The sequence below is a fragment of the Pipistrellus kuhlii genome, unplaced genomic scaffold (genome assembly GCF_014108245.1).
Source record: "Pipistrellus kuhlii isolate mPipKuh1 unplaced genomic scaffold, mPipKuh1.p scaffold_m20_p_29, whole genome shotgun sequence".
NCBI classification, from domain to species: Eukaryota; Metazoa; Chordata; class Mammalia; order Chiroptera; family Vespertilionidae; genus Pipistrellus; species Pipistrellus kuhlii.
Window position 1 is genome coordinate 1,577,247 of NW_023425528.1, and position 2,937 is coordinate 1,580,183.

Here is a 2,937-nt window from a genome sequence, read left to right on the forward strand (position 1 = left end):
CCACGTATACTTTGGTACAGTAGTGCATATGCCAGGAGGAAGGGGGATCTGCTTTCCATGCCCAGAGGTTACACCTGGTCACCAAATCATGCCCCTGAGGGCCCATCTTTTTTCTGATTCAACTGTAAATGGAGTGTGGCTTTTTAAAAATTTCATGGAAACCCACATAGACCATTGTTAATGCTAATGTGGACATTATATTTTTACTTTAATTTCTGAATTGCTTACTAATCAAGAGAAAGGAAAATATAATTGAAATGTATATACTGACATCTAGTTCAGAGATTTTACTAAATTCATATTCTTTTTTATTGCCATAAAATACACATAATATACAACTCATCATTTTAACATTTTTAAAGAATACAATTTGGTGGTTTTTAGTATATTCACAAAGTTGAATAACCATCAACACAATCTAGCTCCAAAACATTTTCATCACCCCATAAAGCAGCCCTGTACTTGTTAGATGTCCCTTCCCTGTACTCCCTGTAACCACTAATCTTTTTTCATTCTATTAATTTTCCAATTCTGGAAATTTATAAATGGAACCATATACTATGATGCAGCCTTTTATGTCTGGTTTTATTCACTTAGCACCATATTTTAAAGACTCATCCATGTCATAGCATAAATTATTACTTCATTTCCCTTTATGGTTGAATAAAGGTTCCATTTGGAGGTATAACATTCTGTTTACCCATTCATTAGTTGGTTAACATAAGGGCTGTTTCCACTTTTTTAATTTTGTAGATAATGCTGTCACTTTTTAAATATTGTATATAATGATACTATGAACCGCCATATATATGGTTTTCTTAAATATTTATGTTCATATTTTATTAATATATGTCCAAAAACTGAAATTACCAGGTCATATAATTCTAACTTTTTGAGAAACTGCAAACTCTTTTGCAAAGTATCTGAACCATTTTACATTTCCATTAGCAAGATAAAAGAGCTCCAATTTATCCACATCCTTGTCAGCATTGGTTATCATCCAACTTTTTATTTATAGCCACTCTGGTGGATGTGATGCAGCATCTCATTGAGAGTTTACATTTCTTTCATGACTGATGATGTTAAGCCATATTTTCATATTTTTTATTGTCATTGTATATCTTTTTTTTTTGAGAAATAGCTATTCAAGTCATTTGCCTATTGTTGTTTTTTTAAATTGGGCTGTTTGACTTTTTATTGTTGAATTGAAAGATTTCTTTATATATCCTGGATACTAAACTTTTGTTTGATATATGATTTGCAACTACAATATTTTATCCCCTTCTGTGCTTTCTCTTTTGCCTGTCCTGATAGTATCATTTGAAGCACAGTTTATTTTTATAAAGTCTTATTTGCCTATTTTTTATTTTGTTGCATGAGCTTTTAGTGTCATATCTAGAAAACCATTTCTAAGTCCAAGTAGTGAAGGTTTACCCCTATGATTACTTCTAAGAGTTTCATAGTTTTAGCTCTTGCACATAAGTCTTTGAGTTAATTTTTGTATATTGTGTGAGGTAGGGGTCTGCCTTAATTTAATTACATGCAGATATCTAGTTGTTCCAACATTTGTTGAAGATATTATTTTTTTCCTAGCTGAATTGCCTTGGCATATGATCAAATCAATTGCCATAAATGTATGGGAAAATTTTTGGACTCTCCTGTTTTATTGAACTGTAAGTCTATTTTTATGCTAATAGCACACAGCCTTGATTCGTGTAGTTTTGTAGTAAGTTTAAAATTGAAGAGAGTTTCTCTATTATATTTTTCAAGATAGTTTGGCTATTTGGGGCCTCTTGCATTTCAATATGAATTTTATGAGCAGCTCATTCATTTCTTCTGAAAAGCTGCTTGGGATTTTGATAACGATTGTATTGAATATGTAGATCAATTTTGGAAGTAATTCAGTGTTAACAATATTAAGTCTTTCAATTTATGAACATGAAATGTCCTTCTATTTATCAAGTTTTTGAAAATTTCTTTTAATAATGTTTTGTATATTTTAGTATTCAAGCCTTGTATTTCTTTTGTTCAATTTATTTTAATTTGCTCTTTATTTTTTGGAATTTACTTTTTTTTGTTTTGTTTTTAAGTTAAACTCAGGGTATTGGGGGTGGTTTTTTTCTTCTTTTTTAAAAAAAAATTAAATTCTTTATTGTTTAACTAGAGGCCTGGTGCATGAAATTCGTGCAAGGGGGGGGTGTTCCTCAGCTCAGCCTGCACCATCTCCAATCTGGGACCCTTCAAGGGATGACCGACTGCCTGTTTAGGCCCCAAAGGGCAGTCGGACATCCCTCTCACAATACAGGACTGCTGGCTCCCAACTACTCGCCTGCCTGCCTTCCTGATTGCCCCTAACCGCTTCTGCCTGGCAGCTTGATCACCCCCTAACCTAGGGGTGTCGAACTCAATCAGAGAAGAGGCCAAAATCTAAAATCCAGCCTAAATCCCGGGCCGAATGGTTTACTGAACAGTCATAAACTGTCATTGTGATGGAAACGCAGTGGAGTGCAGTGATGACAGTGCGGTGCGGGCCACATTGCAAGGCCTGGCGGGACGGATTTGGCCCGCGGGCCTTGTGTTTGACACATGTGCCCTAACCACTCCCATGCCAGCCTGATTGATGCCTAACTGCTCCCCTGCCAGCCTGTTTGCCCCTAAAATTGCCCTCGCCTGCAGGCCAGGTCCCCCCAAACTGCCCTCCCCTGCTGGCCATCTTGTGGTGGCCATCTTGTGTCCACATGGGAGCAGGATCTTTGACCACATGGGGGCAGCCATGTTGTGTGTGGGAATGATGGTCAATCTGCATATTACTCTTTAATTAGATAAGATAGAGGCCTAGTGCATGGGTGGGGGCTGGCTGGTTTGCCCTGAAGGATGTCCCAGATCAGAGTGGTGGTTCCCTTGGTGCAAGGGGTGGCCTGGGTGAGGGGCCTGTGG